General features: G+C 42.5%; 1 protein-coding gene and 2 long non-coding RNA genes across 3 annotated transcripts in view; 2 read left to right on the forward strand and 1 right to left on the reverse strand.

Annotated features, from left to right (window-relative positions):
* The window catches only part of LOC139375861 (beta-1,3-galactosyltransferase 2-like), a 67,339-nt gene extending 66,717 nt beyond the window's left edge, over positions 1-622 (reverse strand). The window contains exon 1 of the mRNA XM_071117797.1: positions 475-622. The gene's annotated coding sequence lies outside the window, so the exon portion shown is untranslated. The remainder of the gene's footprint in view (positions 1-474) is intronic.
* LOC139375863 (uncharacterized) lies at positions 566-4,962 on the forward strand. The gene is made up of 2 exons (XR_011627852.1): positions 566-743; positions 2,186-4,962. It is a non-coding gene; the product is annotated as an uncharacterized lncRNA (long non-coding RNA).
* A 14,462-nt stretch (positions 4,963-19,424) lies between these two features.
* LOC139375864 (uncharacterized) lies at positions 19,425-23,933 on the forward strand. Its single transcript, XR_011627853.1, has 3 exons — positions 19,425-21,919; positions 22,681-22,716; positions 22,828-23,933. It is a non-coding gene; the product is annotated as an uncharacterized lncRNA (long non-coding RNA).
* The last annotated feature ends 411 nt before the right edge of the window (positions 23,934-24,344 follow it).

Below are 24,344 nucleotides of genomic sequence, written 5' to 3' on the forward strand. Positions count from 1 at the left end.
AGAGGAGCTCCGTGGCGTGTGGCTGAATGGACAGCGTCTATGTCTAGTAGCTACAATTATTCAGTTTGTGGCCAGTTAGACATTTTTGGGGCACGGTTGAGTAAGTAGCCTACAATGCTTATATGCAAGTCATAACCGGCACGCAGATCTTTAGAGATGTTAGGATCAATTATTTGTATTTCTACTTTGCACATTCTTCCATTGCAAATCTACCATTCCAGTGTTTTACTTGCTATATTGTATTTACTTTGCCACCATGGTAAACTTTGCTCACATCGTATATAGACTTGTTTATACTGTATTATTGACTGTATGTTTTACTCCATGTGTAACTCTGTGTCGTATGTGTCGAACTGCTTTGCTTTATCTTGGCCAGGTCGCAGTTGTAAATGAATACTTGTTCTCAACTTACCTACCTGGTTAAATAAAGGTGAAATAAAAAATGTAAAAATTAAATTGTAAATTGGCACTCACATGGAAAAGGTTGCCCACCGCCTGCTATTGGCTGTATGAAGCCACCCTCGTGGAACGGCGCATACAGTGTACTATGACAGTGTCCTCTCGTGTGATTCCCACCAAAATTGTTGCTCTGCATTCAGATCAGTGTTGCCAACTCCTCAGTAAGGAAAGTAGCTTTTGCCTGTCCGAAAAGTCGCTAAGTGACGTCTATACATTTGCATAATTGGCAATGTACATGATGGACGCTGAAGAAGAGAGGAATAACTTCGTAGGAGAGACAAAAAGTGAGTAAAAAAACACCCTAAATATGTTTAGAATGACAAATGAACTTTCTTCTGTCGATTCTTTTTTTTTTTATGTCACAATTCCAACCCTCCTCCTTTATCCGGGCTTGGGACCGACAAAAGTGAATATAACACACTAGATCTGGTAGGTAGCCTAGTGGTTAGAGCATTGTACTAGTAACTGAAAGGTTGCAAGATCGAATCCCTGAGCTGGCAAGGTAAAAATCTGTCGTTCTACCCCTGAACAAGGCAGTTAACCCACTGTTCCTAGGCCGTCATTGTAAATTAGAATTTGAACTGACTTGCTTAGTTTAATAAAGGTTACATTTTTTTTAAATTAACAAAACAGTTTTAACAGCAAGAAGTAAAAAGGTTAGCCCAACTAAGTAATCATTAATGATTTGCATTATCTCAATTATCATTTGGTCACTGCATGACAATGCACATTTGTTATAGCCTACAATTGTTATTGTCTTTGAAGCCAAAAACAGGACATGTACTTGTGGGAAATGCTCTAAATGGCAAGTTGTTTATTTTCATACCAATAGGCCTACATGAAACCAACATTACACTAGCCTACTGGGATGAATACATGAAAATAACAATTAAGCTTACAGCTATTACAACATATATTTGTAATGGCAATAAAACAGCTTTTGGCTTTGAATGGTCACCAAAAAGGAGGGCTCGCTACCTCCCAATTCCCAAGGAATTAACCCCTATCAGACTACAACAAGGTTTACAAGACCAAGTTCAAATGCAGTCATCAAATTCAAAGCAATCGGCACACTGCTGCCTAAAAGGGATTGGAATGCTTTGAGTCTACTTCTCTTGTTGTGGCCTACTTCACATTGTTGGTCTTGAGCTAGGGTATACCCGTGCATACCCAACTGATGTAGGCTTAGATAGAACTAACAGTGGTACCAGGTGTGTAGTAGTAGGTGTCTTGGTCCTGGATGGATAGCTCTTTTCTATCCATCCATCAAGCTTGGATTTGTTGTTGTGGCTTTGTGCTTGGATTGTAGGAGTTGAGCAGGTGAAGGTGTTGGCTGTGCTACCCACTAAAGCAGGGGTGTATTCATTAGTGCATACCGTAGCAAACCGTTTATCAGGAAACAGTTTTGCCATAAAAATAAGCATTTCTTATTGGACAAGTTGAGGTTAATCCCGCCTCGTTTCTGCAATTTCCTTCGATTTGACTCCTAAGTGAATACTCCCCTGGATGTCTTCCCTTTCAATGGGAGTCATCCGTTGCCAGATGAATGACAATGGATGGTGATGGATGATGATTGTTCGACAGAGCACGCACAAACAATCGTCCGTCTTTTTACTTATGTCAAACACGATTTAATCCGTGTTCATGCGTCTGAGTGTGGCCATAGTCATATGTAAATCCTCTTCTCTCTCCCTTCTTGTTTTTATACCTCCTCCTTATTGCCCAGACGGCATCCCTATCACCGCCCGCAATCACAGGGCTCTCCAGAGGGTGGTGCGGTCTGCCCAACGCATCACCTGGGCACACTGCCCTTCAGGACACTTACAGCACCCGATGTCACAGGAAGGCCAAAAAGATCATTAAGGACATCAACCGCCCGAGCCACTGCCTGTTCACCCTATTATCGTCCAGAAGGCGAGGTCAGTACAGGTGCATCAAAGCTGGGACCCGAGAGACTGAAAAACAGCTTCTATCTCAAGGCCATCAGACTGTTAATTAGCCATCACTAGCTTAGAGGCTGCTGCCCTATATACTGTATATACACATGGAATCACTGGCCACTTTAATAATGGAACACTAGTCACTTTAATAACGTTTAAATACTGCTTTACTCATCCCATATATATATATATATATATCACTGTTTTCTATTCTACTGTATTTTAGTCAATGCCACTCCGACATTGCTAGTCCTAATATTTACAGTGCCTTGCGAAAGTATTCGGCCCCCTTGAACTTTGCGACCTTTTGCCACATTTCAGGCTTCAAACATAAAGATATAAAACTGCATTTTTTTGTGAAGAATCAACAACAAGTGGGACACAATCATGAAGTGGAACGACATTTATTGGATATTTCAAACTTTTTTAACAAATAAAAAACTGAAAAATTGGACGTGCAAAATTATTCAGCCCCCTTAAGTTAATACTTTGTAGCGCCACCTTTTGCTGCGATTACAGCTGTAAGTCGCTTGGGGTATGTCTCTATCAGTTTTGCACATCAAGAGACTGACATTTTTTCCCATTCCTCCTTGCAAAACAGCTCGAGCTCAGTGAGGTTGGATGGAGAGCATTTGTGAACAGCAGTTTTCAGTTCTTTCCACAGATTCTCGATTGGATTCAGGTCTGGACTTTGACTTGGCCATTCTAACACCTGGGTATGTTTATTTTTGAACCATTCCATTGTAGATTTTGCTTTATGTTTTGGATCATTGTCTTGTTGGAGGACAAATCTCCATCCCAGTCTCAGGTCTTTTGCAGACTCCATCAGGTTTTCTTCCAGAATGGTCCTGTATTTGGCTCCATCCATCTTCCCATCAATTTTAACCATCTTCCCTTTCCCTGCTGAAGAAAAGCAGGCCCAAACCATGATGCTGCCACCACCATGTTTGACAGTGGGGATGGTGTGTTCAGGGTGATGAGCTGTGTTGCTTTTACGCCAAACATAACATCTTGCATTGTTGCCAAAAAGTTCAATTTTGGTTTCATCTGACCAGAGCACCTTCTTCCACATGTTTGGTGTGTCTCCCAGGTGGCAAACTTTAAACAACACTTTTTATGGATATCTTTAAGAAATGGCTTTCTTCTTGCCACTCTTCCATAAAGGCCAGATTTGTGCAATATACGACTGATTGTTGTCCTATGGACAGAGTCTCCCACCTCAGCTGTAGATCTCTGCAGTTCATCCAGAGTGATCATGGGCCTCTTGGCTGCATCTCTGATCAGTCTTCTCCTTGTATGAGCTGAAAGTTTAGAGGGACGGCCAGGTCTTGGTAGATTTGCAGTGGTCTGATACTCCTTCCATTTCAATATTATCGCTTGCACAGTGCCCCTTGGGATGTTTAAAGCTTGGGAAATCTTTTGTATCCAAATCCGGCTTTAAACTTCTTCACAACAGTATCTCGGACCTGCCTGGTGTGTTTCTTGTTCTTCATGATGCTCTCTGCGATTTTAACGGACCTCTGAGACTATCACAGTGCAGGTGCATTTATACGGAGACTTGATTACACACAGGTGGATTGTATTTATCATCATTAGTCATTTAGGTCAACATTGGATCATTCAGAGATCCTCACTGAACGTCTGGAGAGAGTTTGCTGCACTGAAAGTAAAGGGGCTGAATAATTTTGCACGCCCAATTTTTCAGTTTTTGATTTGTTAAAAAAGTTTGAAATATCCAATAAATGTCGTTCCACTTCATGATTGTGTCCCACTTGTTGTTGATTCTTCACAAAAAAATACAGTTTTATGTCTTTATGTTTGAAGCCTGAAATGTGGCAAAAGGTCGCAAAGTTCAAGGGGGCCGAATACTTTCGCAAGGCACTGTATATATTCTTAATTCCATTCCTTTACTTTTGATTGGTGTGTATTGTTGTGAATTGTTCTATACTACTGCACTGTTGGAGCTAGGAACACAAGCGTTTCTCTACACCCGCAATAACATCTGCTAAATATGTGTGTGACCAATACGATTTGATTTAGTGTGTGTCTTTGTGTGCGTGTGACATTTATGTTAACTGGGCACCATATGTCCCTCCAATATGATGATGATGACCCTACTTGGCATGCAAAATGCCCACATTACATTGTTCAAGATGTTACATGTAAAATGTAACACACCTTGGAGCAATGATGGAGCTACGGCAATGAATGTCAGATTCTCTTGGACATAGGAATGGATGTCAGATTCTCTTGGACAGAGGAATGGATGTCAGATTCTCTTGGACAGAGGAATGGATGTCAGATTCTCTTGGACAGAGGAATGGATGTCAGATTCTCTTGGACTGAGGAATGGATGTCAGATTCTCTTGGACAGAGGAATGGATGTCAGATTCTCTTGGACAGAGGAATGGATGTCAGATTCTCTTGGACAGAGGAATGGATGTCAGATTCTCTTGGACAGAGGAATGGATGTCAGATTCTCTTGGACAGAGGAATGGATGTCAGATTCTCTTGGACAGAGGAATGGATGTCAGATTCTCTTGGACATTTCAAAAAGGAAAAACAGACAGAAAACTCCCCAACAAATCACGTGTTTGGGTAGGCGGGGCATGAAATATGATCTGGAATTGTGCTGATATTTAGCTGGGGAAGAGGCGGATACAGCAATGATGACACTGTTGAGTGGTGTCTCATATCTGACTCCTCCTCTCTGTCCCAACTGAAGCCGGAACTTCTAGGCCTGATTAAAAATATATATATAATACAAAATGAATATATTTAAAAAAATAGTTGGGTTGGGGGACTCAAATTCCCAACATGGTCATCAGTTATCCTAGTAAAAACATTTGCTTCCACCCTACGGCAAAATGTGTTGAATTGCAGGAAATTAGTTATAAAACTGCTAAATATACCCCATGGCAAAATGTGTGTGTGTGGGGCGGGGGGGGGTATGGATGTGGGTACAGACCCAGGACCACTGTGCCCCCTCATGATCAACTCCATTTTCTTTATGGCCCCCAAAGCCATCAACTTGTAATTTAGCTGAGCTGACCTTTTTAAGGATATTAGTCATGATTTTATTGTATGTTTATTTGTCTACTGAAACAGACCCATCACAGGAGTTTCTGATTTCCTAATGTTGTCAATGTCAACAGTGAAGGGCCAGGAATACCAATACCCCTCTGGACTGATTAGCAAGACTTGATTAGCTTTCAAGGCGGTTAATTTGACCAGCATGTGGTAAGCCTTAAAACTGCAGGTACATGACTGTCAAAGGGGTGTTTTAATGGTGTCATGTCTTTAATGGTGTCAAAGGTCTTTGTTTCTGGCCATTTTGAGCCTGTGATCAAACGCTGATGCTCCAGATTCTCAACTAGTCAAAAGAAGGCCAGTTTTCTTGCTTCTTTAAATCAGTTTTCAGCTGTGCTAACATAATTGCAAAAGGGTTTTCTAATGATTAATTATCCTTTTAAAATGATAAACTTGGATTAGCTAACACAACACAATTGGAACACAGGAGAGATGGTTGCTGATAATGGGCCTCTATACGCCTATGTAGATATTCCATAATAAATCTGTGTGAGATAGGACTGTAGTAGGAGGGTCTTTGGGGTGGGTCCCTCTGTGTGAGAGGACTGTAGTAGTAGGGTCTTTGGGGTGGGCCCCTCTGGCCCCCCTCCCAGAGGTTTCTTCTCACTTCAACTGTTGACTTGACCTCAAGCCAAATTCCTCGCTCCTCCGTAGTTCCTCAGCTGGCCTGCCTTATCAGAGACTAACTAGACTCCTCCCTAGTTCCTCAGCTGGCCTGTCTTATCAGAGACTAACTAGACTGTTGAATTCCTCACTCCTCCCTAGTTCCTCAGCTGGCCTGCCTTATCAGAGACTAACTAGACTGTTGAATTCCTCACTCCTCCCTAGTTCCTCAGCTGGCCTGCCTTATCAGAGACTATCTAGACTGTTGAATTCCTCGCTCCTCCGTAGTTCCGCTGCTGGCCTGCCTTACCAGAGACTAACTGTTGCCCTTCGCCTTCCTTAGTAACTCTCCGTACGCATTCCTTATTGAACCTTCATTGACACAGAACATAAACCGTTATCATATGTGTAACGTAACTGACTTGCCTAGTTTAAATAAAGGTGAAATAAGTCATCAACAAGTTATTTTATATAGTGACAGGAATAAGTATATTTCTAGTTAGAAGCCAACAACGTAAAACAGAAAAACAAGAGAAGGAGCCAGCTGGTGCCTGCTTCCTTTAAAGAGGTCCCTGGTGTGTTTATCTAACGTTTAACATATGTATGCTCTCCCTCTAGTTCACAGACACTGTTTTAATGGGCTCCAAGTCGGATTTACGACTCAAATTAATGAAGCTGCTGGGATCGGGGCAAACACAAAAGCTAAAGCCTGGTGTCCCTTTAAAGAAAAGGAACAGGATATCTATGAGCTGTGACCCAGAAAGGTTCCTGCAGCACATTGTAATTGGCCCATGGAGAATTGCTTTTTTCTAGTTAGGATGGAGTGACAGTTTTAAAGGCACAATCTGGGATATTAATGATTTATACCCATTGCTTCTTGAAGAATATAGGTTAATGCCTCATGGGCTTAGAAATGTTTCTTCCCCTATCATACCCCAAAATACAAGGTACTCCATTGATTAGCTCCATCTATACATTTTGAGAGTAGTTTCAATTCCCCAGCACAATTTCTCAGCTTTATACCGAACCAAGTGATGGGTCTGTCGTTTCTGTCATGAAACAAACTAAGGATTGTGCATGTAATGCTACTCTGTATGTTGATGCTGTGTCTTATCATGTTGAATTAAGATTCAAGTAGGCATGTTATTGGCAGCTATTCTCATGGGTAGAGACCCTACTGCTCAGCCTGATGCGTGACACACGGGAAATGTCACTTGTTTACTGGGTTTTTTCTCCAGATGAACGTATTAAAATTAATCTGCCGTGGTTTTTATCACGTTTGAGCGTGTCATTTGACATCTGATGTAACTTTGTTTGAGAATGCGGGAGAATCATTAAGGTACACTGTAGAGGAGAATGCCTGTCAATGGCAACAGGCACCCATTTGCTATGCACAGTTAACTGACTATAGTCACACCATCCGTTATCTCCAGTATATCTCCGCTCCATCTATTCCACATGGTTGGTAGTTATGGTTACGCACACAATCGTACAGTTGCTGGTATTACAAATTCCCTCCTCAACAGGAGGACATCCTTCCTGTTCCTTGCTCGACTGCATAGTCTGCATATTCATTTTGTTACGGGAAAAAAAAGAATGGCTCACCTATTCCTCTCCAACTGTCACCTTGTTTCAATAGTGGGATCATGTGCGCTTCTGGTGTGAAAAATCCTCCTCGCTTGTGTTTGTAGGGTACATCAAACCTATGATGAATATCAAACACATAACCAGACTGACAGTTTCAGGACCGTTCTCCCTCCACAATTGATTAGATAGCTTTGACCTTTGAGCCATGAACGATCGTAGAGGCAGGTGGGTGATGGGAGAGGGAATGGGACTCTGTAGAGGAGGGTGATGGGACACTGTAGACGTGGGTGATGGGACCCTGTGGGTGATGGGACCCTGTCTGAATGCTCTGTATCTCTCTGTATTCCCTCTCCCATCACCCACCTCTACAGAGTCTACAGAGAAATCTAACAGAAATCTAATCCTCCAAGAGTAATTGTTGTGGTGTATCTTACATTTTGAAATATCTGTGGAAAGAAGAGTTTTGTACAATAAGGCTTTGAGAGTGGTGAAAAGCTTTATCTCCCCTTCCCCATTCTTCAAAATGGCATGCATCCCAAATGGCACCCTATTCCCTATATAGTGCACTACTTTAGACCAGAGCCCTATTCCCTATATACAGTGCCTTGCGAAAGTATTCGGCCCCCTTGAACTTTGTGACCTTTTGCCACATTTCAGGCTTCAAACATAAAGATATAAAACTGTATTTTTTTGTGAAGAATCAACAACAAGTGGGACACAATCATGAAGTGGAACGACATTTATTGGATATTTCAAACTTTTTTAACAAATCAAAAACTGACAAATTGGGCGTGCAAAATTATTCAGCCCCTTTACTTTCAGTGCAGCAAACTCTCTCCAGAAGTTCAGTGAGGATCTCTGAATGATCCAATGTTGACCTAAATGACTAATGATGATAAATACAATCCACCTGTGTGTAATCAAGTCTCCGTATAAATGCACCTGCACTGTGATAGTCTCAGAGGTCCGTTAAAAGCGCAGAGAGCATCATGAAGAACAAGGAACACACCAGGCAGGTCCGAGATACTGTTGTGAAGAAGTTTAAAGCCGGATTTGGATACAAAAAGATTTCCCAAGCTTTAAACATCCCAAGGAGCACTGTGCAAGCGATAATATTGAAATGGAAGGAGTATCAGACCACTGCAAATCTACCAAGACCTGGCCGTCCCTCAAAACTTTCAGCTCATACAAGGAGAAGACTGATCAGAGATGCAGCCAAGAGGCCCATGATCACTCTGGATGAACTGCAGAGATCTACAGCTGAGGTGGGAGACTCTGTCCATAGGACAACAATCAGTCGTATATTGCACAAATCTGGCCTTTATGGAAGAGTGGCAAGAAGAAAGCCATTTCTTAAAGATATCCATAAAAAGTGTTGTTTAAAGTTTGCCACAAGCCGCCTGGGAGACACACCAAACATGTGGAAGAAGGTGCTCTGGTCAGATGAAACCAAAATTGAACTTTTTGGCAACAATGCAAAACGTTATGTTTGGCGTAAAAGCAACACAGCTGAACACACCATCCCCACTGTCAAACATGGTGGTGGCAGCATCATGGTTTGGGCCTGCTTTTCTTCAGCAGGGACAGGGAAGATGGTTAAAATTGATGGGAAGATGGATGGAGCCAAATACAGGACCATTCTGGAAGAAAACCTGATGGAGTCTGCAAAAGACCTGAGACTGGGACGGAGATTTGTCTTCCAACAAGACAATGATCCAAAACATAAAGGAAAATCTACAATGGAATGGTTCAAAAATAAACATATCCAGGTTTTAGAATGGCCAAGTCAAAGTCCAGACCTGAATCCAATCGAGAATCTGTGGAAAGAACTGAAAACTGCTGTTCACAAATGCTCTCCATCCAACCTCACTGAGCTCGAGCTGTTTTGCAAGGAGGAATGGGAAAAAATGTCAGTCTCTCGATGTGCAAAACTGATAGAGACATACCCCAAGTGACTTACAGCTGTAATCACAGCAAAAGGTGGCGCTACAAAGTATTAACTTAAGGGGGCTGAATAATTTTGCACGCCCAATTTTTCAGTTTTTGATTTGTTAAAAAAGTTTGAAATATCCAATAAATGTCGTTCCACTTCATGATTGTGTCCCACTTGTTGTTGATTCTTCACAAAAAAATACAGTTTTATATCTTTGTTTGAAGCCTGAAATGTGGCAAAAGGTCGCAAAGTTCAAGGGGGCCGAATACTTTCGCAAGGCACTGTAGTGCACTACTTTAGAGCAGAGCCCCATTCCCTATATAGTGCACTACTTTTCACCATGGCCCACAGTAGTGCACTATGTAGAGATAGGGTGCCATTGAGGACGGCACAATGGGCTTTCAGCTTTGATAGGCATGTACGAGTCGATCTCCGTGGATCATCCTCAGGTCCGTCTCAGGGTTAATTGGATGCGCTTTCTCCAAATCCGTGGCTTTAGTGTTTCAGTCAGAGGAAGTATTTGTCCCGGAGGTGCTGCTGTGTTCATGTCCTTTCCCCAGGTAGGAATGCAGATATTCAGGCAGATAGGATGTTCCCATGGCCCCTCCTCTGGTTCCCAGGCTCCGGGGCTCCAGACAGGGCCAGGGGGATACACCGTGAACTCGTTCACGCCACAGCTTGGCTCACTGGAGGTCACAGACACAGCACTCGTCACAACCATCAGTCAGAATCAACACAACACATTAGACTAAAGTGTGGGGAAGTCTTTTGGATCCGTGGTGAGATACAGAGCATTCAGAAAGTATTCAGACCCCTTCCCTTTTTCCACATTTTGTTACGTTACAGCCTTACTCTGAAGGATTACATTTTTTAAAATCCTCATCAATTTACACACAATTCCTCAAAATTACAAAGTAAAAACAAGCTTATAGAATTTTTGCAAAAAATAAAAAAAAACAGAAATAGCTTATTTATATAAGTATTCAGACCCTTTGCTATGAGACTCGAAATTGAGCTCAGGTGCATCCTGTTTCCATTGATCATCCTTGAGATGTTTCTACAATTTGATTGGAGTACAGCTGTGGTAAATTCAATTGATTGGACATGATTTGGAAAGGCACACACCTGTTTACAGGATTGTCTCGAGGCACAGATCTGGGGAAGGGTACCAAAAAATCTCTGCAGCATTGACGGTCCCCAAAAACACAGTGGCCTCCATCATTCTTAAATGGAAGAAGTTTGGAACCATCAAGACTCTTCTTAGAGTTGGCCGCCTGGCAAAACTGAGCAATCATTATTAGTTGTGGTCCATCTGTTGTTGTTATTAGTTGTAGTCCATCTGTTGTTGTTATTAGTTGTAGTCTTATCTGTTATTACAAGACCCTGCTAGGTAAAGTCCCCCCTTATCTCAGCTCGCTGGTCACCATTGCATCTCCCACCTGTAGCACACGCTCCAGCAGGTATATCTCTCTAGTCACCCCCAAAACCAATTCTTTCTTTGGCCGCCTCTCCTTCCAGTTCTCTGCTGCCAATGACTGGAACGAACTACAAAAATCTCTGAAACTGGAAACACTTATCTCCCTCACTAGCTTTAAGCACCAACTGTCAGAGCAGCTCACAGATTACTGCACCTGTACATAGCCCACCTATAATTTAGCCCAAACAACTACCTCTTTCCCTACTGTATTTTATTTATTTATTTATTTTGCTCCTTTGCACCCCCATTATTTTTATTTCTACTTTGCACATTCTCCCATTGCAAATCTACCATTCCAGTGTTTTACTTGCTATATTGTATCTACTTTGCCACCATGGCCTTTTTGCCTTTACCTCCCGTATCTCACGTCATTTGCTCACATCCTATATAGACTTTTTTATACTGTATTATTGACTGTATGTTTGTTTTACTCCATGTGTAACTCTGTGTCGTTGTATGTGTCGAACTGCTTTGCTTTATCTTGGCCAGGTCGCAATTGTAAATGAGAACTTGTTCTCAACTTGCCTACCTGGTTAAATAAAGGTGAAATAAATAAAAATAAAAAAATTAGTTGTAGCCCATCTGTTGTTGTTATTAGTTGTAGTCCATCTGTTGTTATTAGTTGTAGTCCATCTGTTGTTATTAGTTGTTGTCTTATCTGTTGTTATTAGTTGTAGTCCATCTGTTGTTATTAGTTGTAGTCCATCTGTTGTTATTAGTTGTTGTCTTATCTGTTGTTATTAGTTGTAGTCCTGTTATTAGTTGTAGCCCATCTGTTGTTGTTATTAGTTGTAGCCCATCTGTTGTTATTAGTTGTAGTCCATCTGTTGTTATTAGTTGTAGCCCATCTGTTGTTATTAGTTGTAGTCCATCTGTTGTTATTAGTTGTAGTCTTATCTGTTATTAGTTGTAGTCCATCTGTTGTTATTAGTTGTAGTCTTCTGTTATTAGTTGTAGCCCATCTGTTGTTGTTATTAGTTGTAGTCCATCTGTTGTTGTTATTAGTTGTAGTCCATCTGTTGTTGTTATTATGTGTAGATGCAAAACCGAACGTAAAGTTCAGCAGGGCAAGATCCCACAATCTGAAGTGGGAAAAAGGGCTACCTAAGTATGATCCCTAATCAGAGACCACGATAGACAGCTGCCTCTGATTGGGAACCATACCCGGCCAACAAAGAAATAGAAAAACTAGAATGCCCACCCAAATCACACCCCGACCTAACCAATAGAGAAATAAAAGGGCTCTCTAAGGTCAGGGTACGACACCCTGGCCTTTTATTTATTAATATATATTATGAAAACTGGTGTCACTCTCTTCAATTCACTTTTGTGCTCTTCCTTTTTTCAAAATCACGAACAACATAACATTGAATCGTAGAATCACATCCCGTTGCATATTTACTTACGAGGTAATGCTTGTTTGTCTGCTGAGCTCATACACTCTCATTTCTAAAACCCACTTCATTTTTGTCTGGCTTTTCAAGAGAACATCATATGGGGAGGCAAGGAAGATCACATTTGGAGGGGAATCTAACAGACATCTTTAATTTCAAATGAACAGATTGCAGTAAACAATCAGATGGGAGGATAAATTATATAAGACAACCAAATAAATAATATTTATCTGTCGATTTCTAAGGATGGTACATTTTCCACAGGTCTAACATGGATTTGATAGCTGTAAGCATGGTAACCACCCTATTACTTGGGTAGGAAGGACGGATGTGTTTCTGGAGTATTGGAACAGTACCATTGTTTGAATCATAGCCTTCATCAGCTTGTGTATTACCAAGCCAGTTTGGGAGGGTACTGCATCATCATCAGCTGAGGGAAAACAACGATGGAAGAGGAGCTAAAGCAGGAATTGATGGAGAGGCAATTGAGCTTCCCCGTCAATCAAAAAGGACCAGGAATGAGATTGTAACAAATTTCTGTGTGTAAAATAGATAGGGGTGAAATCAATGGAAATTCGGGACTTGGACTCCAGGGCTTATATACGGAGGAGCACTAATTACCTCCAACCCCTCACTCTGTCAGCAAGTGTGTGGCGGAAGAATCAGAATTAGCTCGGTAACATAGATATTAAAACATTAAGATGTCTTATCTGCATAACATACTTGTGTGATTGAACTGTTGAACTCTTGTTATTAGAATGTATCCCTTCAGACTCTGGTGTTTGCAGTTGCACTTCCTCCCTCATATGGGCCCCACTGTCAGGCTTGTCCATCACATGTCCCTTTTGCTATGCAGAATATCAGAAAGAGAAGAGGACAGGAGGGAACAATTGTCTTCATATGTGAATGTGTCTTTACCTATTCTAAACCATGTGAAGGGATGGTGTGATTAATGGGGAACCAATTACTTGTCTCCACAATGTCTGTGCTCCAGTCACTCCCTCCTTCGACCTTGGGGGAGATAAGGTCTGAGACAGGATGTGTGGGGTAGTGTCTGGAACCATTGTACATCATCTCTGATGTTGCACCTATCCTGGGATAGTGCATGGCCCAGAGGCTCACTCCCCTCATTGAGCTCTGTGAGAGGCAAATCATGTATTTACCTGATTTGTTTAATAATAATAGTTAACAATTATATATACATAACAAACAGTAAAACATTACTAAGGCTGTGTTTTTGCAAAGGGATGGGTTCTACTCCAGCTCCCTGCAGCTAGTCTAGGTGTGTGGTCAAGCACATGGATTTTGCTTAAGATATGGTTATCTGGAGCTGACAATTGATTTATGCAATAGAATGAGTTAGTGTTTCTGTACTGTGAGATACCAGGGATGAGATGAGAGCCTTGTCTTAGGGGCCAAATTCTGTACAATAAGAGCAGTCTTCATAGCAAATGCTATCTGGCTGGGGGATACTCCTTTCTTATATATCAAGTCTCACTTTGTGACCCATTCCATACATCTGTTGTTTGTCATGTAGACTAAGGGGGTGTATCTTTGCTATAAAATATATTTGTATTCTTTGTGTTGAGGCTCTCAACCCAACAGTAAGAGTGTTGAGTTGACCAGCCTTGTTATTGCAGAGCACACACATCATTCACTTGTGTGTGTATTGTGACCTGCTTTCTTTATTAATAAGTGAATAAAGATTTAGTTTAAGTATAACTCTGACTTGTGTGATAAGTCTGTCTCTCGTCATTTGATAATAAAGAAATAACCACCATATTTGGCGACGAGGATGGGATATGAATCTTCACTTGGTGACCGCTCCTGATGACCTGGGTAAGTAGTACATGAGGGATCCCTCAAACTTGGGATCTCAGGGAGACCACACTCCATGAACGAAGCAGATTGGACCCATCTGAGAGGAAGTGAGCCGAGTGGATACCACATCCCGCACATTGTTCAAAATATATACACTACCGTTCTCAATTCAACGGCTCAGACACAAGAGGCATGTGGCAGGGTCTACAGTCAATCACGGACTACAGGAAGAAACCCAGCCCAGTCACGGACCAGGATGTCTTGCTCCCAGGCAGACTAAATAACTTTTTTGCCCGCTTTGAGGACAATACAGTGCCACTGACACGGCCTGCAACGAAAACATGCGGTCTCTCCTTCACTGCAGCCGAGGTGAGTAAGACATTTAAACGTGTTAACCCTCGCAAGGCTGCAGGCCCAGATGGCATCCCCAGCCGCGCCCTCAGAGCATGCGCAGACCAGCTGGCCGGTGTGTTTACGGACATATTCAATCAATCCCTATACCAGTCTGCTGTTCCCACATGCTTCAAGAGGGCCACCATTGTTCCTGTTCCCAAGAAAGCTAAGGTAACTGAGCTAAATGACTACCGCCCCGTAGCACTCACATCCGTCATCATGAAGTGCTTTGAGAGACTAGTCAAGGACCATATCACCTCCACCCTACCTGACACCCTAGACCCACTCCAATTTGCTTACCGCCCAAATAGGTCCACAGACGATGCAATCTCAACCACACTGCACACTGCCCTAACCCATCTGGACAAGAGGAATACCTATGTGAGAATGCTGTTCATCGACTACAGCTCGGCATTCAACACCATAGTACCCTCCAAGCTCGTCATCAAGCTCGAGACCCTGGGTCTCGACCCCGCCCTGTGCAACTGGGTACTGGACTTCCTGACGGGCCGCCCCCAGGTGGTGAGGGTAGGCAACAACATCTCCTCCCCGCTGATCCTCAACACTGGGGCCCCACAAGGTTGCGTTCTGAGCCCTCTCCTGTACTCCCTGTTCACCCACGACTGCGTGGCCACGCACGCCTCCAACTCAATCATCAAGTTTGCGGACGACACAACAGTGGTAGGCTTGATTACCAACAACGATGAGACGGCCTACAGGGAGGAGGTGAGGGCCCTCGGAGTGTGGTGTCAGGAAAACAACCTCACACTCAACGTCAACAAAACTAAGGAGATGATTGTGGACTTCAAAGTTGCATCAAAGCTGGGACCGAGAGACTGAAAAACAGCTTCTATCTCAAGGCCATCAGACTGCTACCTTATATAAATGTTACTTACCCTACATTATTCATCTCATACGCATACGTATATACTGTACTCTATATCATCGACGGTATCCTTATGTAATACATGTATCACTAGCCACTTTATACTATACTATGCCACTTTGGTCCCCTTACACTGTGTACAAGACAGTAGTTTGGAATTGTTAGTTAGATTACTTGATTACTGCATTGTCGGAACTGAAGCACAAGCATTTCGCTACACTCGCATTAACATCTGCTAACCATGTGTATGTGACAAATAAAATTTGATTTGATTTGATATACACTACCGTTCAAAAGTTTGAGGTCACTTAGAAATGTCCTTGTTTTTGAAAGAAAAGCACATTTTTTTTGTCCATTAAAATAACATCAAATTGATCAGAAATACAGTGCCTTGCAAAAGTATTCATTCCCCTTGGTGTTTTTCATATTTTGTTGGATTTCAACCTGTAATTTAAATGGATTTTATTTGGACAGCGTGTAATGCACATACACAAAATAGTCCAAATTGGTGAAGTGAAATGGAAAAAAATGACTTGTTTAAAAAACTTATAACACATAAAAAATGGAAATGTGGTGCGTACATATGTATTCACCCCCTTTGCTGTGAAACTCCTGAATAAGATCTGGTGCAACCAATTACCTTCAGAAGTCACATAATTAGATTGCACACAGGTGGCTTTATTTAACTAAGTGTCACATGATCTGTCACATGATCTCAGTATATATACACCTGTTCTGAAAGGCCCCAGAGTCTGCAACACCACCAAGCAAGCGGCACCATGAAGACCAAGGAGCTCTACAAACAGGTCAGGGACAAAGTTGTGGAGAAGTAATGATCAGAGTTGGGTTAGCCTAGTGGTTAGAGCGTTGGACTAGTAACCGGAAGGTTGCAAGTTCAAACCCCCGAGCTGACAAGGTACAAATCTGTTGTTCTGCCCCTGAACAAGGAACCCTTTGTTCCTAGGCCGTCATTGAAAATGTGTTCTTAACTGACTTGCCTAGTTAAATAAAAACATATCCTAATATATCCATTATTTAAACATGGAAAGAATATGGCCGCCCACAAAAACTCACGGACCAGGCAAGGAGGGCATTAATCAGAGAGGAAACAAAGAGACCAAAGATAAATCTGAAGGAGCTGCAAAGCTCCACAGCGGAGATTGGAGTATCTGTCCATTGGATCACTTTAAGCCGTACACTCCACAGAGCTGGGCTTTATGGAAGACTGGCCAGAACAAAATAAGCAAACACATTTGGTGTTCCCCAAAAGGCATGTGGGAGACTCCCCAAACATATGGTCAGATGAGACTAAAATGTAGCTTTTTTTGTCACAACTTCCGCCAAAGTTGGCTCCCCTGCCTGTTCGGGCGGTGCTCGATGGTCGTCGTCACCGTCCTACTAGCCACCACCGATCCCTTTTTTGTTTGTCTGTTTTGTCTTATTAGTTTCACCTGTGTTTCTGTTGTTTGGTTTAATGAGCTTCCCAATATTTAGTAGGTAGACCTGCCCTTGTTTTGTGCGGGATTGTCTTTATGTTACGTGTGTGCATTTTAGGTAGAGGTGGATTTATTTTCTTAACTTGGCACCCTGTGTTTTTTGGGTTGTCACGATGTATGTCCGCACCCTGTATCGTTGGGCTTATCATTTTGTGTGCCGAAGTAAAGAGCACTTTTCCCCAGTGGAACTCTCTGCGTCTGATTCCTTCACCCACCTAGTCTCGCGTGACATTTTTGGCCATTTTGGCCAAACGCTATGTCTGGCGCAAACCCAACACCTCTCGTTACCTTGAACACCATCCCCACAGTGAAGGATGGTGGTGGCAGCATCATGCTGTGGGGATGTTTTTCATTGGCAGGGACTGGAAAACTGGTCAGAATTTAAGGAATGATGGATGGTGCTAAATACAGGGAAATTATTGAGGGAAACCTGTTTCAGTCTTCTAGAGATTTGAGACTGGGAAGGAGGTTCACCTTCCAGCAGGACAATGATCCTAAGTATACTGCTAAAGCAACACTCGAGTGGTTTAAAGGGAAACTTTTAATGTTTTGGAATGGCCTAGTCAAAGCCGAGACCTCAATCCAATTGAGAATCTGTGGTATGACTTAAAGATTGCTGTACACCAGCGGAACCCATCCAACTTGAAGGAGCTGGAACAGTTTTGCCTTAACGAATGGGCAAAAATCCCTGGGGATAGATGTGCCAAGCTTATAGAGCATTACCTCAAGGGACTTGTAGCTGTAATTGCTGCAAATTGTGACTCAAAGTTTTGACTTTGGGAGGGGGTTGAATAGTTATGCACCCTCAAGTTTTCATTTTTTTGGTATTATTTCATATTTGTTTCACAAAAAAAAAATATTTTGCATCTTCAAAGTGGTAGGCATGTTGTGTAAATCAAATGATACAACCCCCCCCCCCCCCCCACAAAAAAATCTGTTTTAATTCCAAGTTGTAAGGCAACAAAATTGGAAAAATGCTTTCCAAAAACTGGTGAATACTTTCGCAAGCCAGTGTAAACATTATTAATGCTGTAAATGACTATTGTAGCTGGAAACAGCAGATTGTTTTATGGAATATCTACATAGGCCTACAGAGGCCCATTATCAGCAACCATCACTCTTGTGTTCCAATGGCACGTTGTGTTAGCTAATCCAAATGTATAATTTTAAAAGGCTAATTGATCATTAGAAAACCCTTTTGCAATTAGTGCAGCTGAAAACTGTTGTCTGATTAAAGAAGCAATAAAACTGGCCTTTAAACTAGTTGAGTATCTGGGGCATCAGCATTTGTGGGTTCGATTACAGGCTCAAAATGGCCAGAAACAAAGAACTTTCTTCTGAAACTAATCAGTCTATTCTTGTTCTGACAAATGAAGGCTACCATATGCGAGAAATTCGCAAGAAACGGAAGATCCCGTACAACGCTGTGTACTACTCCCTTCACAGAACCACGCAAACTGGCTCTAAACAGAATAGAAATAGTGGGAGGCCCCGGTGCACAACTGAGCAAGAGGACAAGTACATTAGAGTGTCTAGTTTGAGAAACAGACACCTCACAAGTGGACAAACTCCTCTCTGGACTGGCCATGCTGGTGTTGGGGATGACATCAACTCTCAGACCACAGAGGAAGGGTGCGGCTGGAGGAGCCAGACAAGCGGAAAAGAAAGAGTCACAACCTATAGGAAGGGGGAGAGGAGGGCCTGCGTGGACACCCTCTGCTCAACAACAGCCATGTTTGCAGCCAACCAACCAATGGCCAGTGCCACCCAAACAGGGGGCCCCTCAGCAACAGTGGGGTCGACAAGGGGGCCCTCGAGGCAGAGGCCAACCTGTGGCCTGGCAGTCGGGGCCGCCTGCACAGATGACCCTATACAATCCAGGACAGGAACAGCAGGAGGAGAATTTACATGATGAGGGGACAGGGAAAGAACAGGGAGAATCATCAGAACCAGTAGAACAACCAGAGCCATACCCTTCCTCAAATTGAGCCAACTGTGGAGTCTTGTGTCAATGGTGAGTCAATAATATTTCTTGTTGACACTGGGGCTGCTATGTCTGCCATTAATTGAAAGGCTATGAAAAAGCCTCCCATGTCTAGTGAAACAGTCAAAACTGTTGGGGCTTCAGGCCTCCCATTCCGAGAACATGCTATGCCTCTGCCTGTCTACTTTTGTGAGGAAAAATGTCAACGCCAATTTCTCTACTCCAATCACTGCCTGGTCAATCTAATGGGCAGGGACCACTTGTGCAAATTAGGCATTAATGTATTGTGTGTCCCCTCACGGCTCACTGTTATACATGAGGTGGAGAGGGAGCAATTGATGTTGATGTCTGAGTTTTGTGACTGGCAAAATCAGACAGATGAGTGGGCGGATACTGGGGTTTGGATGAAGGGACTGGTGAATGCTTGTGGTTACTGCTACAGACACCAGGCGCCCCTCCAGAGCACAGTATCCAGTCAGTAAAGAAGCTATTGCTGGTATTACTCCGGTACATGCTTCATTGCTAGAGTACGGAGCATTAGTCCTGTGTCCAGAGTCACCTTGATACCCCTGCCTTGTCAGTAAGGAAAGCCTCAGGGGATTGCCATTTAGTTCAAGATTAAGGCCAGTTTAAGAATGCTGTCTTTGCCACTGTGGTTCCCAATCCAACTACGTTATCTGCAGTCTCAGCCACAGCTAATTGGTTTTCTGTTATTGATTTTAGCATTCCCGTTGCACCAGAGTCACAGTTCTGGTTTGCGTTCACGTTCCTCGGAAAGAAGTACACTGAGACCCCTGCAATCTTTTCAGCTGCATTGGCACAACATTTGGAGGGTTTCGTTCCCCCCGCAGGGGAACACATTGATATTGCACGTTGATGACTTGTTACTGTACTCTTCAGGCATGTGAAACTGACACTCAAGCACCTTTTGATCTTTCTGGTAGAGACCACAAAGTATGAATAAAAACTAAAGTAAAAACTGTAGAGTATTTTAGGACATGAAACCACACCAATGGCAGACAGCTGGGGTCCAGAGAGAGTACAGGCTATTATCTCTGTCCCAAAGCCGGTTACCAAACCACACATGATGTCACTGACTGGTATGATAGTAGGGCGTGGTTGCCTGACTAGGCCAAGGTTGTCCAGCCTCTCTCAGATCTCATTTACGGTCACAAGATGGATATGAATCATAAAATAAAATGACTGACTGACTGCCCTGACGAAACTGAAACAACTCATGACTGCTTCTCCACGTCTCGGTCGCCCTGTGCACATTCTAAACCCTTTCCATCTGTTTGTGTGAGAAGAAAGCTTTTATGTCTCCTGTGTTGACTCAGGCTCAATCCAGCGACACTGTTGCTGAACATGGATGAAGAACCCCACGACTGCACACCTCTGATCGACATGTATCAAAACCAAGGTCAGATTTCACCCCGTGGAAACAGCGTGGGTTCCTCACGTCCTCTGGGGAAACAATTTCTCAATTTAAACTTGTTGATAACCTTTTGAAAGCCATTCTTCTCCCTTCTAAAAATCGCTGTATGTAAATGTTTGGCTCGTACTAACTGTCTTGCACCTGTCTCCAAGGGCAACACAGTGGCTGATTTGGCAGAAAAGCAGCAGATGTGTTACAGATGGTTTCACTTCCTGTTAACTTTTTCAACTACTTATATATCTGACTTACAATCCTCTGTAGGTCCAGCTGAATCAAGGAAGTGGAAACGACTTCGTACATACGATCAGGTGTAGAAACTCTGGCTGGGCCCTTCTGGGTTACCAGTGCTAACACGTTGTCACATGATAGAGACAGGAGTCCCTCCCACCTTGGGTGAAGACTAGAGAGAAGAGGGCGATGCGGCCCATCTACTATATCCATGACTAGGGAAGGAACTTGTTCTTCCAGATGTTGAATCAGACTGCACAGATAATTCTACAATCTGTTATGTTTGTGGGCATGTTCAGAGAGACTGTCCTATCTGTGGTGATGAGGCCTGTGTTTAGACACTGATTCTCCTGTAACTTAGGGAGCATTTCTTATTTCTGTATTTTCCTCAACAATGTATTATTCTGTATGATTAAACATGTGTAAGTATGTCTTGAGGAATAAAGGTTGTGAACTCAGTTTCCCAACGGAGGAATCTTACATGGAAATAAGGTACTCGACTCGATTGAAGGGATTTGATTCTCTATTTTATTTTTTTATAATTCATATACTCTGCAACAAATGCTAGTAAGATATCATGTTACTGTTCTGATGTCTCCGGGGAATGTGGTGGAAGAATCAGAATTAGCTTGGTGACATAGATAATTAAGATGTCTTAAGATGTCTTATCTGCATAACATGCTTACATGATTGAACTGTTGAACTCTTGTTATTAGAATGTATCCCTTCGGACTCTGGTGTTTGCAGTTGCACTTCCTCCCTCATATGGGCCCCACTGGGGCCCAGAGAGGGGAGAAGTCAGGCTTGTCCATCACATTTCCCTGTTGCTATGCAGAATATCAGAAAGGGAAGAGGTCAGGAGAGAGAATTTTGTCTTCATGTGTAAATATGTGTCTTCTCCTACTGTAAACCATGTGAAGGGATGGCGTGATTAACCAATTACTTGTATCCACAATGTCTGTGTCCAGTCTCTCCCTCCTTCTGCCATGGGGGAGATAAGGTCTGAGACAGGATGTGTGGGGTAGTGTCTGGAACCATTGTACGTCATCTAGAGAAGCTTAACCAAGTTAAATTCTCTCCCCTCCCTCTTTCCCCCTCCTTCTCTCACTTGCTGACCTTCAACATGGGGGGTCCCACGCTGGTGCGTACTTAGCCCTTACTCCATGTTCACCCATGACTGCGTTGGAAATAAGGTACTCGACATTGTAGGGATTTGATTCTCTATTTTATTTTTTTATAATTCATATACTCTGCAACAAATGCTAGTAAGATATCATGTTACTGTTCTGATGTCGGGTCTTATGCCATTTCTTTGTATTGTTTTTTTTCTCCCCCTTCATTTTGCTGTTCATTTTCAAATAATATTTTTGCAGGAATCTCCTTGCGAATGATTTTGCCGAAGATTGTATCACTACGTGTTCTTAATGTTTTGTACACTCAGTGTATATACTGTATTCTAGTCATGGCTCATCCTATATCATTTACATTAGATTTTTACGCAACCAATAAACTTTGATTTGATTTGCAGGTAAAGAACTGCACTTGAGTCTCAGCTCTAAATGGTCTTTCTCTCTCTCCTTCTCTCCTTCCCTATCACTCTCTCTCCCCCTCTCTCTCTCTCCCTCTCTCTCTCTCTCTCTCACCCTTGCAGGTAAATAAATGCCCTTGAGTCTCAGATCTAAATGTTCTCTATCTCTCTTTCTCCCGCTCTCCCCCTCTCTCTCCGGCTCTCTCTCTCTCTCTCCCTCTCTCTCTCTCTCTCTCTCAGATCTAAATGTTCTCTATCTCTCTCTCTCTCTCTCTCTCTCCCTCTCTCCCTCTCTCTCTCTCTCTCTCTCTCCCTCTCCCCCTCTCTCTCCCCCTCTCTCTCTCTCCCCCTCTCTCTCTCTCCCCCTCCCTCTCTCTCCCCCTCTCTCTCTCCCTCTCTCTCTCCCTCTCTCCATCAACATGGCAGGTAAAGTCTCAGATCTAAACGACCATCACCACAAAGGTATTGATGTTTGCTTATACATTTTTTATTTAACCTCTATTTAATATTTAATTGAACCTTTATTTCATATTTTGTTTACCCAACTCCTCTTCTTCTCTCCCCTCTAACAAGGTTCCCATAGCTACAACTGACCCTTGGTTTACTGTTGCAACCTCAGACAACTTTTTCCCAGGAAGCCCAATTCCCTATTCAACCACTGGCGAAATCCCTTCACAATGATCTCAAACTGTGTTTCTAATACACAAGAAAATAAAACACAGAGACTACCCCCTGCTAATCATGAAACTCTTGGGGTCATTGCTGCTTCACGTGAACCTGGTAAAATTATATTTGTAGTGTAAGTTAGCTAGTCACTGAATGGCTCTGAATTTACTGTCAGCATGCAGTCAAAGCTATACCACTTTTTGGGCAAACTAGTGCTCTCAAATCGTATCCTGATGTCAACAGCCGATGGGAGTTGTACTCATAAAATTGCAAACTTAGCTAGTTAACATACATTTTGTGAAGAAAAAAATTATTAATTTGCTAGCTAGTCTTAGCAACGTTTGGTGGTGAATGAGACAGTTTGAAAACAATTCATCAAAAAGTATAATTTAGGATTAGAAAAATACTCCATGAACAGGCTCTGCATTTCACAAATCACAGTAGCAAGTGCTCCTGGTGCACTGTTAAATGATTTAGCCATTTAAACATACATTCTTTGAAGAAAACGTTCAGTTTTTTTGCCATCGCTTTCATGTGATTTAAACGTGAGCTTGTCTGAGGTGTCTGACTCGACGACATTTGCAATCCATTGGAGGGCTGCAATTGGTTGCCCAAAATTCTGGACCTTAACGTAAGGTCAATTAAGTGGTTCATTTGCATATTCAAATGTTTATGTTTTTTCTTTATGATACCACAACGACTGAGACGAAGTTAAAAGGGATCGTTTGCTGTGGCTCTGGACACTAACACTTGAAGAGGCGTTGACACCTCAGCGGTGAACGATACCAGCAGAATACATTAGCAGCTTTTTCTTATGTGACTGTCAGCTCCCTGCTAGGCCGCTACCTTGTGTCCCTTGCTGTTTCCTGACATCTAGGCATTTTAGCAGCTCTTCAATAAGGACCTGTACCTTTATTTATTTTTTAAACAAGGCTGTTTATTTTTGAAGATGTGATAGAATGAGATGAGTGGTGGTGAGACGTGTTTTGATTAAAATGATTCATTAACTAAAAGAACATATAAAAGGCTGTGAAGGAAGCGAAGCGAAGCAGAACGGATCCAAATCCAAGACCATCGGAGTACTTTCCCCAATATTTATTTATGACGATTTTCACTGATCTCGTACCTTCGATTAAATTCAGACTAAGACGGTCTAGCAGCGATTGGATACACCATGGAGAGAGAGTTGGTAGGTGCTGGAAGTAGTGCTTCAGATCAAAGAACAACTATGTGTCTAGTTCTCGATACAATTCTAAATCTCCCTCGGGAAGAAAAAAAAAACACAAAGATGTTTGGGTGTGTGTTGCTGTGTGAATCCCTATGGGCAGGTTTGTAATGCATGCGAACATCATGAGACAGCATAACACAAGACAATTACGTTGTGTTCTAGATAATGAATTGCACGGGATGCTATTAGGCCTAGG

Source organism: Oncorhynchus clarkii, chromosome 20, assembly GCF_045791955.1.
Source record: "Oncorhynchus clarkii lewisi isolate Uvic-CL-2024 chromosome 20, UVic_Ocla_1.0, whole genome shotgun sequence".
NCBI classification, from domain to species: domain Eukaryota; kingdom Metazoa; phylum Chordata; class Actinopteri; order Salmoniformes; family Salmonidae; genus Oncorhynchus; species Oncorhynchus clarkii.